Here is a 13057-nt window from a genome sequence, read left to right as displayed (position 1 = left end):
CTTCCCGCAACCAGAACTCACACTTCGACAACTTAGCAAACAACTTCTTCTCCTTCAAGACACCCAACACAATCCTCAAATGCTCGGCATGCTCTTCTTCTGACTTCGACTACACCAAAATATCATCTATAAACACCACCATAAAACGGTCCAGAAAAGGATGAAATATTCTATTCATATATTCCATGAAGACACCTGGCGCATTAGATACTCCAAATGGCATCACAGAATACTCATAGTGTCCATACCTTGTTCGGAATGCGGTTTTGGATATATCTTCCGCCTTCACTCTAATCTGATGATATCCTGACCTCAAATCAGTCTTGCTAAACACTTCCGCACCAACTAGCTGATCCATCAAATCATCAATCCTCGGAAGCGGATACCGATTCTTAATCGTCACCTTGTTCAACTGCCGATAATGCACACACAACCTCATGCTTCCATCCTTCTTCTTAACCAACAACACAGGAGCACCCCACGGAGAAACACTCGGCCTAATAAACTGCTTCTCGAGCAACTCTTCTAACTGCTGCTTCAATTCACCCAACTCTGATGCAGACATCCGATAAGGCGCAATCAAAATAGGACTCGTTCCTGGTACCAAATCAATTGCAAACTCAACTTCCCTCTCCGGCGGCAACTCGGTAATGTCGTCCGGAAAAACTTCTGGAAACTCTTGTACTACCGACAAATCACCAACTCCTTTCTCACTACTCTCCTTCAAGGAAGCAAACATCATAAATACACTAGCTTCACCGTCCAAAGACTTCTTCACTTGCTCTGCGGTCAAGAACTTCCCTCCTTCCTTAGCTACCGGCTTAGAAAACGTTATACTCTTGGTCAAACAATTACTGTTAACACCAAAAGTCAACAACCAATCCATACCAAAAATCACGTCCATATGCTTCAACGGAAGACACACAAGATCCAACTCAAAAACAACAAGAACCTTAACACCAACAACAACCAACCAAGTCTCTGCAGCCAAAGATACCTCCCTTGCCATACCCAACAAACCTGAAGCAACCTGCTACTCCCCCACTAAGCTCAAACCCACCTATAGAACGGAACAGCACAACAAGTAACGAAGGTAACTCAATACCATTCAAGTACAAATAGGGAATTCAACGGGTTTTGGTTTGGACAAGACGACCACGGCTCTGATACCAACTTGTAACGTCCTATTTCTATTAAAGCGATAAAACACTCGAATATAACAAATATTCAAGAAATAGACGCTACGTCTAAAATAAAATCCAAACATCTCGACATGCATGCATATATAATATTTCAACAGTCACAGCGGATACAAAATTAAATAACTCCAACATATACATGCCATGGTCAACACGACATCAACATACAAAAATAATCCTCCAAGTCCAACAATGGACAAATCTCAACAACATAACAGAATTCAACAGAAACAAAAGGACACTACACCCTAATCAGAACCTAAAATCTAGACTCGACAACTGACAACGAGACAACTCCCGTTATCCAAGCATCAACTCACCAAAAGCAACTAATCCTGCATGGCGTCTACCCATCCATACAGACAGGTAGGCAGTCAAAACCACTGGAGGTTAACATTACATTAATCATAATCAATAAATAATAATTGAAATGAATAAACTTTTCCAAATAGTTTACATAAACAGTTAAACTCCAGATAAACATTCATACAACGAATCCAATATCACAACAAGCAACCATCTTTGCATTTATCACCAACAACATTATTCACATTCACAACCATCATTATGCAATGCGCCTAAACTTGACACATATATGCATGCGGTATCGAAACAACAGTCATTAGATGCCAACTACACATCTATGTAAGAGTACACCTCCTCTTACATGTAAAGTGTACACCTCTTCTTACAACAACTATGTAAAAGTACACCTCCTTTTACATTTCAACATATGACTCAATATGATATGATGCATGGACATACAACAACGACCCGATAATGCACAATAACTACCAACGACAATGTAAGAGTATACCTCCAATTACATTGACTATCTCAACAACAATTGCATTATCAAGTATACATGTCCACACACATTCAACAAATCATAATTCACATATGAGTCATCATCACGTAAATCATCATCAACTACACAATACAACAATTTCACATACTTCTCATAAACCAAGCAAAATGGAATAATACAACATTTATGATAAACATCATATTCAACCTTCAACAACCATTCATGTAACCTCAATTAATCATATGAAACTAATCATGAAAGATTTATAAAGCATTTGGTTTAAAAGAACCATTTTCAACAAGTTCGTCTATCGGTATCCCATTTTCAAAATAATTGAAGTTAATGAACCAAAACCAAGTAACAAGATCCAATGCCTCAACTAAGTATACCTTTCAACTACATATATATGCAGTAGAGCATACCTTGGCGTTTCACCGGCTAAACATGACGAATCCATGAAAATCACAAAGTTCGTCTCTAATATTCATTTTTCCAAAAGAATACCATTTTCAAAGGAAAACATGTCAAGACTTGATGAAACCAATCCCAACCATTTTTAGATATCATATAAGTACAAACATAGGCCTCTTATAAGCTATCAAGCATTAGTTCAAAGTTCCACTAAGGTTCAATCGAGAAAATCCCAAGTTCGTCTCATAATTACTCAATTCAATGTAAAGCAACACAAGAACTCATTAGACCCTTTAAACAAAGTTATTTCTTTCATAAAAACACCCCTAGATGATTAGGATAAAGTTCCTATACTTAGGAATAGGTTTGAAAACAATTTGGTTGAAGAAAATGCATTTTAAAAGTTTCTGATCACGCAAAATCATAGTATGATTTTTCTCCATCGTAGTACGATTTTTCCAGTGCGAAAACACTCCAAAAACTGGTCAAAATCGTAGTACGATGCCAAAAATCGTAGTACGATGGATGCCTGACAGACAACATCAGATTTTCCAATTTTAACGTTTTCGCGCGTGAAATCCAAACCGTTAACCCATTTTCGATGTCATTTTCGCCTACGCGCTCCTGACACTTATCTCTATCCTAATCTACAGAAAAATTCAAGTTTCAACCACCCCAAAAACGATTTCCATAACCTCACATAATCACTTATTTGCAAAACGCTTAAACACCGACATTTCACACGAAAAACCCGTTTTCTCCAAAACGACTCGACTAACACAATCACAACATGAAAACAGAAATTCTACCAAGTCCAATTCATCCATCAACATCAAAAAATCGGTCAACAACATCATATTTCAAAGTTCATTTTGGTCCTTCACATGAACAACTTAGCACAAACTCCACCAATTCAAACAACAACTTCACAAAATGGGATACCCATGGTATAAATCAACAACAACAAATCTCATCACCAATTCATCAATTCATGATACCCAATGCATCAATTCATCAACAACACATGTTAAAACAACAACAATAACATTTGAACATGAATTCATCATCAATCTAACAACCACAACATTATTCATCATCAATTTCATACCAAAAACTCATCATGTTCATATATACCCATTTTGACATACAAATTCAACAACAACAACAAAATTATCATTCAATTCATGTACATAATCATATCATCACAATTAACCACGAATTTCTACAACTAAATTCAAATTAACCACTTAATGAAAGAATTAGGGTAGAATCTACAACTATTAATTATGATTAAAGCCTAACCCCCTTACCTCAATTCTTCAAAATCAACACTAGGGCTTCACTTTAGCTTCAATCCTAGCTCCAATCCTTGAAGCTTGACCTCCCTCTAGCTCTCTCTCTAGCTTCCTCTTCAAACCCTTATCTTCTCTCTATCTCTATCTCTTCTCAATTGCAAATGTTGGTGAAAAACCCTATTTTTCTACTAACAAGAGTTTATATAGGTTCACCTAATTGGGCTTAACTCACAATGCTTTAATGGGCCTAACCCATTTCTATTCTAACCCAAAATGTTACTACTCACTTAACTGTAAAATGTATACTAACGGTCACCTACCGGTAATAAAATGAATTACTACTCTCCCTAGCTCTTAATAAAATAACAACTCTCACTAAGCACTAAAAATAATCCTCACAAAATTACCAAATTACCCCCCACTCACAAAAGGACCAAAATACCCCTAAGTCCAAAATGACTAAAATACCTTTCTAACACCGAATTCTACCATTCCCGACCAAAAATACACACAGAGGCAAACAATCACATAAGAGCACATATAACACACATAAATAAATAATAAAATAAATCTAACGAAAAATCGGGTTGTTACACCAATCACTTAAACCTATCATATTCTAATGTAAAATCTTGTTTTCCTATCTCAAACAACTTAATCCAATTTCCACCAAAATTACTTATTTCACAAAAACGCTTAAAACGACTTTTACTTCAAAACCAAGTTTTCTCTCAAACAATCCCACACCCAAAACTCATAGTCCAAAACAGAAATTCTATTCAACGTAATTCAACACAACATCTTCATCAATTCACTCAAATTCATCAAAATTAAAGTTCTTCATTTTTAACTCATTTTCACAAAAGTGATAAAAAAAAAACACAACAATTTAACCACAACCACACATTTATCAATACTCAATGCATGAATTATCATCACCAACATAACCAACAACATTCATATCATATAATCATGATTTTACCAACAATCAATGACAACAACATCATTTTTCCTCATTTTAAGCTAAAACTTCAAAGTAACCATTTCAACTTTTCTGTTCAGAATTAGGGTCCCCTAAGGCGATTTTAGGGTCGAAAACGAAGTTAGGAAAGGTCCCCTAGAGCAAAATCGCAGATTTCTGTAACCAAAAACTAAAATAAAAACTGGGAATTTTCAGTTCAGAATTAAGTTTTGATGTCTTCATGAAAGATGTAACTATGAATGTTATCTTTAATTTGGTGTTGGTTTGACCTTATTCAAACATCTAGAACTCAAGATATGATCAAAATACTACACAGGGGTCAGCAGGGTCGTTAGGGTCGTGCTCTTTTCTGAGGCTTAGGAAAACCAACTTTTCGACTCTTCTGTTTTGAAATAGGTTTCGATCTAAACATGAAAGTTGTAGTTTGTGGATGATAAATATCATGTGGCTTTAGAGTGACTCCAATAGGACATCAAAATCTTGTGTTATGATCAAATTACAACACAGATGTCAGCATGGTCGAGCACTCTGCCTAGGGTTAGGAAAACCAGCCTTTGCACCCCTCTCTGTATCGAATTGGATTTAGGTTCCTTCATGAAAGTTGTATATATGGGTGTTATCTTTCCTTTAGCTTCGGTTTGACCTCATTCAGACATTCCTAAGTTGAGTTATGATTAAAATGTCGCATGTGGGTCATGCTGTGTTTTTCATGAGATTTCAGCACAACCCTTTCAATGGAATCCAAAACCACTTTGAAAATTTTAAGGAGTTTCGGAGAGCCGTTAGAGTGAGAAGTAAAAGTAATGGTCCTGAACTAATAAAAAAATATTAGGGAGTGTGCTTAGGCATAATAAAAGGTGATTTCCTCAATTTACTAGTGAAACTAAAGTTAGAATCGTAAAAGGATGGATAAGGAGAGGAAAGGGCATTGTTATGATTGGATCTTAGAACAATAAAGGAGAAAATTTAAGAACCATAGGATGAAGAATAAGTCTAATATTATCTATTAAAATCATAGAGTGTAAACTCCAGCAAGATGAGTGCAAGGTGTTAATGTCTAAGGTGAAAAACGATAATATCGATGAAATAACATGAGAGGGTAGAGTCTTATGACTTAATAAACCTAGTCGCATATGAAGTTAGATATTATAAGATATAATGACGGAGTAGTGAAAACTTTAGATTTAGACCGGAGGATAAGATATGTCGCTAGGATAAGAGGGTAGGTAATGGAAATAAGATTAATGACGAGAGTGAGATCTAAATATGGTGTTGAATTAACGAAGACACGAACTACATGTTTGAGTAAGTGTTATGATATTAATAGACGAAGCTATACTAATGTTGTAATATGATGATATATGATGAATGATGTAATAAATGATGCTTAAGAATGACGATTAATGACGATGACATATTTTGTTTAGGACGACGAGTAAATGATGAAATGGATTAAGTGGTGAGTAAAAGTTAAAGTAATGGGGAAGGCGTTAGAGATTATAATAACAGTGAGGGAAGATATTAAGTTAATTAACGTTAATAAGATGAAACATTAATAGTGTAGATGGTGTGGTTACGCAGTAAGTTAAAACATGAATTGGTTAATATGGTGAACGACGATTATTAGAAGAGATATGTAGTGATGGTTTAGAATAGTGGAGGACGATGTAGGTAGATTTCTTAGAATAATAATGAGCTCAAGATAGTAGTAGACAAAAGAGTGTAGAGCCAGAATGAACATGTAGAATGATGAAGTGGTTTAAGGTAATGAAAATGCTAGTTGAAGAAATAAGACGAAGGTGATCTTAAATAGAAAGGCGTAAGTTAGAGTAAGGGATGATGTTAGAAAGAATGATAATGGTGAAGTAACGACCTTAGGTTAAAATGAAATGAGTCATGTCACTTATATGTTACTCAACACCTACTCTTGTATCCAATGTGGAACTTTAACTCGCACTTGACACATTAACATATCTCCCTCAAGTATAAGAATATGCATCCAAGATCTACAACCAAAAACCACTTTTTCTTCCCTGCAAAGTCAAACCGAGTTGTGATACCATCATTGGACCTTACGGGGGAGCCATCATTGGTGTGGATCAACCAATTATACAAAGAGAAATCATACAAATGAGAGTTACTGATTACAAACGAGAGCAATCTTAATCCAATATTATAAGTATTATCATACCCCAATTTTTGACCTAAGGTCCCACTGACACCCGTCGCCTGACACTGATCGATCTCTGATTTTTCAGTCAAAAATTCGGCAGAGAGGTATTTTAAAATACCTTATTTTTTGTTCCGAGTCGGGCCATCTTCTCTCTTCATTTTTTTTATTTAATTTTATCTTTATTTCCATCTTTCATTTTTAATTAACTTTAATTTATTTAAGTTTTTATTTAACTTTAATTTACTTTAAGTCTTTAATTAATTTTAATTCTATTTTCTAATCCTTATCTTTTAGCTTAATATTATTTTCTTCTTAGTCATTATCTTCATTTTTAGTTTTACTTCTTCGTCCATATCAAAAGTCAGTCTAAATCCAAAGCACAATCTGTCAGTCAAACATCCAATTCCAGTCCAGGTTCAAATCTAGCAACAAACAAACCTATCCTCCTCCTTAAGCCACAATTTTCTTCTCAATTCTCAACAGACCCTAATTTAAGCCTGTTACTATAAAGCCAGACGCCCAATCCATCTGCAAGGGGGCAATTTTCAACGCACAAATCATCGGCCGAATTCATCAACCAAAATCTGCACATTTACCCAATTCCAAATCACGCACAGGGGGCCAAATTTCAACGCACAATTCACAGGCCAAAAATTCATCCTAAACCAGCAATTTATTCACGCACAAAAACTTCCAACACCTGCAATCAAAACACACAACCAAAGCAGCAATCGACGCATAAGCCTGCACACAAACAACAAAAATTTCACTCATCAACACCCTGCAATATTCCAACACAATTCAAACCGACCGCATCTTAAACCAACAACCAAACCTCAATCAAAACGAACCTGCGACCAAACAACACGAACCTGATACACACACGGACGGTGACTCACGCACAGAAGACAGTAGGTTACGATTTTGGACTAGCTACGACGCACGGGCAATTGCAAGCACCACTTCCAGGACTGAACCGATCTGCACAACAATACAAAGGAGTCCAACACAGTCAACGACGGAGCACAAATTTCAAACCGAATCAAAGGTTTAACAAAAGGTAAGTTTCTTTCTTTTTTTCAAGATCTAAAAGTTTAGGGTTAGGATTTGGGGAATTTTGATAGTAGAATTGAATAGAGAAGAGGAAAGAAACAGAAAGAGCGGAAAAAATGAGAAAGGGAGACCTTTTAAGGTCCGACGCGGTGGCGCCGCCACTCCGACCGGCCAACCACCGCCGGAACCACCTACTCTCCGCCATGAAACTTGCCGGATTCTGGGCTGGCTTTGATGAACACATGGGTGTTCTTATGAGAGAGAACAGAGAGGACTTAAGAGAAGAGAGAGTAGAATTGCAAAATGAATGAAAAATAAGCAACACAGCCTATATGTATGCTACTCGACCCAGACCCATTCCAAAACCGATCCAACACTTGACCCGAGACCCATTTCGATTCTACAAGGCCCATTGTGTGTCTCCCTTTCATTTTCCTGCTTGCTGTTTAACATCCCCTGATTACTGTTTGAACCCCCACTTCGCATCACACCATTTTACTTCCTTTTCTTCATGCATTTTAGTCCTCCTTTGCATTTTTTTATTCCTTTTGCATCATATCACTTTATGTGTATTAGATTAGGTTGCACATTTATCATTTATTTATTCGTACATATTTATTTTTTATCTCATTTATTGCACATAATTTAGAATGTAAATTAGGCTAATTTAAAGTCTTTCATGCATTTTTTAGTTTAGGTTTATTTTCACGCATAGTTACATATTCATTTTTTTTTTTTTAGCATGGATTTTAGAATGTAAATGTTAGGCTTAATGTAAATATGCATATTTATTTATTTTCTCGCAGACCATAGAATGTATTAATAGGTTTTTTGTAATAACTTAGGTGCATGTGTGCGTGAGTGGGTGTATGTTTACTCTTATGCTTGGTAGTTTAGGTAAAAGGCCCTTGTGGTGGTCCAACGCCACCATGGGGTCTCTACGTTTTTATTTCTTTATGCTCCGTTAGCTTAAATTTATTCTAATTATTCAAAAACAACAAAAACATGCAAATAGTTCAAAAAACACAAAAAATATTTTATTAAATAAACCCTGATCCTAAATCAAGTGACCGTCTTTTCTTGTTTTATTTTCTTAATCAAACTTCAATCAATTTAATCTTATTTCAAGTCCGTTTTTTTTCTTTAATATAAAAAATACAAACAAATTCATTTTGCCATTTGGCTTTTCCATTTTAAAACCTTTTTCAAACTAATAAAAAACACACAACCAATCAAACGTCAGTTTTCTTAACCCTGAACTACGAGGTTTTGATCCCTCACGGGTACGTAGGCAGAGGACACTCGTCCTTCCAAATCAATAAAATGTAGATAAACTAGGTCTCCTTTTCTTTTATCTTTTCAAACTTTTTTTTTCAAAAAACAAGAAAGTTATAGCACATTAATTAAATGAAACCAAGAGGTTCCCGTAGAGTACTATGGACATAAAGGGTGCTAACACCTTCCCTTTATGTAACTAACCCCCGAACCCTAAATCTTTTCAATATGGGGTGTTTGAACTTTTTTCCCCTTTTCTTAAAAATTAAATGTTCGGTCGTGAAAAAATTATTGAGCAAAAGCTAATCAAATAGCCTTGATCTCCGAAAAATGACGCGACAGAAATGGCGACTTCACTGGGGACCCCCCCCCCCCCCCCTAAGTGGGTTGAGCCTAACTTGGTTTTACCTAAATTTTTGTGCTATAACTTGCTTAAAAAAAAATCAAAAAAAATAAAAGATGGAAATACCTGTATATATGTTCTCCCTTCTTCTTCTTTCTTCTTTTTCTTAACGTGAGTGGTGAGATAAGTCCTAACCCGGACTTGAGAGAAATATAAGATAGGACGGGGTATAATCATAGTGTCATACCAAGAGCATTCTTGGACCATGCGTACATGTGATAACCCTACTCGGCGGAGGCCTCACGGAAGGTAGTACTCTTGTTGTCATGAGCATTCATGTCGACGTTATTACTTTCAATGTGAGTGTCCCGTGAAGCCGTGGACCTTAGTAACCCTTAACCCATCTTGGCCTTTTTAGGACGTAGTGCGGTGGCTAAACCAAGAGCATTCTTGACTTTAGTTGTCACACGATACTACACTCAAACTAGACTTCCTTGTGGATGATATTGGACTAGGAGCATTCCTATACACCGGTATATTCATAAGGGTAGTTGCAATTTGGGAACTTGGTAGAACGCTTGTTACAATTACAAATGAAACCATAGTCCTTACCAAATGGCGTTGTTACTCTTGACTCCAACATGTGGATTTAACCTCACCATATTTTCATTGTTTGTGTTAGCACAATCATGCATACATGCATTCATTCATGAAAACTTTTTCTCATTAAAAAAAATATCGAAGGACTTAAACAAGTTTTTATTGTAAACATTGTAGATATGACTACTAGGAGTATTAAGAAGTATAACTTCCAAAGCCAAGATCTGGAAAGCTTAAGGAGTTTAGGAGATGTCATCACTAATCCAGCAGGTTTTCAGTCTCACCATGGGAAGTTGCTCAAGATTCTCAATACAAAGTTCGACGAAGGGATCCTCAAGACTCTGGTCCAATTCTACGATCCTCGCCTCCACTGCTTCACCTTCCCGGACTATCAGCTTGTCCCCACCCTAGAAGAATATTCCTAATTGGTCGGTCTACCCATACTTGATATAGTACCTTTTAGTGGTCTCGAGGGGGCCCCTAAGGCATCAGATATTGCAAAAGCCCTTCATCTCAAGATATCTGACATAACTGATAACCTCACTACCAAAGGGAAAGAGAAAATCCAGGGGCTAACTTCCAAATTCCTAATCAGTAAAGCCAACATTTTTGCTGCATCAAAGAATACCCTTGCTTTCGAGTCCATCCTGGCCTTGCTCATCTATGGCCTTGTGCTTTTCCACAACGTTAATGGTTTTGTCGATGCTAATGCCATCCAATGTTTCCTCACCAAAAACCCGGTCCCTACTCTCCTTGCTGATACCTACCACTCCATCCACCATAGAACCGATAAGCAGGGCGTAACCATTCTTTGTTGAACACCTTTACTCTATAAGTGGTACATCTCACACCTACCCCAATTCTACCTCTCCAAAGACAAAGCTATATACTCAGAGAAAATCATGTCCCTTGCTCCAGCTGATGTGGTTTGGTACAACCCAGCTTACGTCACCAGAACCATCATTGACTCATGTGGAAACTTCGGTAATGTGCCTCTCCTCGGTATTCATGGGGGAATCAGCTACAACCCTATCCTAGCTAGACGCCAGTTTGGGTATCCTATGAAAGAAAAGCCTTGCAACATTGCACTAGAGGGCACATTCTATCTCAACCTCACTGACAGCAAGGGTATGAGAGATCAATTCGTGAAAGCTTGGCGTACCATCCGCAGGAAAAACAGCAATCAATTAGGGGATAAGTCGGACCTCACTTATGAAACCTATACCCAATGGGTTATTGATAGAGCTGCCAAATATAGGATGCCTTACCCTCTACCGAGGTACTTGTCCTCAACTACCCCAGAACTACCTTTACCCTTACTCCCCAGTACCCAAGAGAAGTACCAGGAGAAAATGGCTGACTTAAACCGTGTGTGTACCACTTGGAAAAGGAAGTACGAGGAAGCTATGTCTGAAGCAGGGGATAAAGGTGTGGAAATACTGCAGCTCAAGCATGAGCTCCTCAACAAAGAGCGACAATTGATAGAGAAAAATGCTCACATCCAAGCCCAAAGTGCGACGCTTGCACAATTCATCAGCAAAAAGGAGTGCATGGATTTCTTCGCAGGGGCCCACCCAGATTTCGAGGAGTAGTCTACTACAAGAGCTCGAGAGTTTCCCAGTTGTTTCACCACTTTATGTTATTTTCTAGCTTTTTGTGATGTACTTTGGAGTCTATCCCTTGGCTCAGTTTTGTTAAAAGGGAATTATCTTGTAGTACTTTAATTAGTCAATGAAATTTTCAATTATGATGTTTACAAATTTACTTTTATAAGTCCTTCGATAAAAAAAAAATGTGTGTCTATTTTTGCATAAGCATCATGCATCATTTTGCATTTCATAGTCTCAATTCCGAGTCTCACAAATTTTTCTTTTCCATAAAAGGGTTAACCCGTTTCACAAAGTGGTCCGACTTTTCTCTTCCAAAGTCGACTCGCACCTACAACACTCGTACAAACAAAAGAGAGAAGTGTGGACAAGAGATCACAACGCTCCAGGCCGAGTCAAAGCAGCTGCAGTTCTAGCAGGGGCCTGAAAGCCAACATCAACAACAGCCTCGACAACAGGTTCCAAAGATGCAGTTTGACCCGCTCCCAATGACGTATGCGGAACTACTTCCCATCTTGCTCATGAAGAACCTTGTCAAAACTAGAAAGCCTCCTCGAGTGCCTAACGAGTTGTCGGTTGGGTATCAACCTGACCTCTCATGTGCCTTTCATCAAGGAGCACCCGACCATGACATCGAGCACTGTTTATCTTTGAAGATTGAAGTCCAAAATCTGATTGAAGCCAATATGTTGCTCTTTGAAGGTTGAGTTCAGATGTGCAAATTAATCCACTGCCAAATTATATTGCCTAATATCGTGACACATGGAGTGGATTTTGATGTTCCTCATACTACTTACGTGTTCAAATAATGTTTGTTTGTTGCTTTTTTGCTTTTCAAAAAAATTCTTTCGTCCCGCCCGAGACGAAAGTGAACTTGTGTAGGGCTTTTTGCCTTATGTATTTTCCATCATTAATAAAAAGGTCGTTTTGGCCCCGACTTTGTTTTTATTTTGTGCTTTTTCTGGAAAAATGGTAATACAAAAAACCAAAAAATAAATTTCATTCTCAATATCTGCATAATCATAACTTGTACTTGTCAAAATCAAAAAAATCAAAGCATGCATTAATAAGCCTGTTGAACACATTAACCATGTACTCTCTTCCAACTTTGAGTTCCTTGTATCCGAAGCTGAAGAAGAGGAGAATGAAGAGATTTCCGACAAGATCTCTCACATACTGGGGCATTTTAGCCGTCGAAGCAGCAAACAAATATCAAGAAGATTGTTCAGAAGACGGCATTCACTCACAAAGACTGGCATGAGATGTTACCGGTGCCTCGCATGGATATCGTACTTCAATACACATTTCAAC

Source organism: Medicago sativa, chromosome 7 (genome assembly GCF_051527215.1).
Source record: "Medicago sativa cultivar Bolivia chromosome 7, Bolivia_mono, whole genome shotgun sequence".
NCBI lineage: Eukaryota > Viridiplantae > Streptophyta > Magnoliopsida > Fabales > Fabaceae > Medicago > Medicago sativa.
The sequence above is the reverse complement of the archived record's forward strand: the minus strand, read 5'-3'. Positions refer to the sequence as shown.